The sequence below is a fragment of the Octopus bimaculoides genome, chromosome 1, assembly GCF_001194135.2.
Source record: "Octopus bimaculoides isolate UCB-OBI-ISO-001 chromosome 1, ASM119413v2, whole genome shotgun sequence".
Classification (NCBI taxonomy): domain Eukaryota; kingdom Metazoa; phylum Mollusca; class Cephalopoda; order Octopoda; family Octopodidae; genus Octopus; species Octopus bimaculoides.
Genome location: NC_068981.1, coordinates 23,661,631 through 23,662,115, shown reverse-complemented (window position 1 = coordinate 23,662,115; position 485 = coordinate 23,661,631).

The window sequence follows — 485 nt, the reverse complement described above, 5'->3', positions numbered from 1 at the left end:
GCATGAACATATACATACATCTGCGCACGCGCGCACAGGCACACACGCACACATACACACAGGCACACATACACACAGGCACACATGCACACACACACACACACACACACACAGACACAAATTACTTAAAAAGTCATTAACATGGCTTTCTGTGAACACTGTTTTTATTACTTTGAAGTCACTTTTCATGTTTCATAATAGTCAAGAAGCCATTAAGAATTTTGATAAACTGTTGAATCAATTACTTATTTCACATGAAGTCACCCTCGAATAGTAATTCTACATTTTAGCTTTGTTGATAAAGATTAATATAAAGTTTTCAAATATCAGAAACAAAACGAAAAGGAACAACAACAAAAACTTCTAATAAAATAAAATTAATCATAACAAATATTAATGCATGATTAAATTTTTATATCTTTTGTTTCAATTTTTTTCCAATATAAATACATACATACATACATACATATATATATATATATATA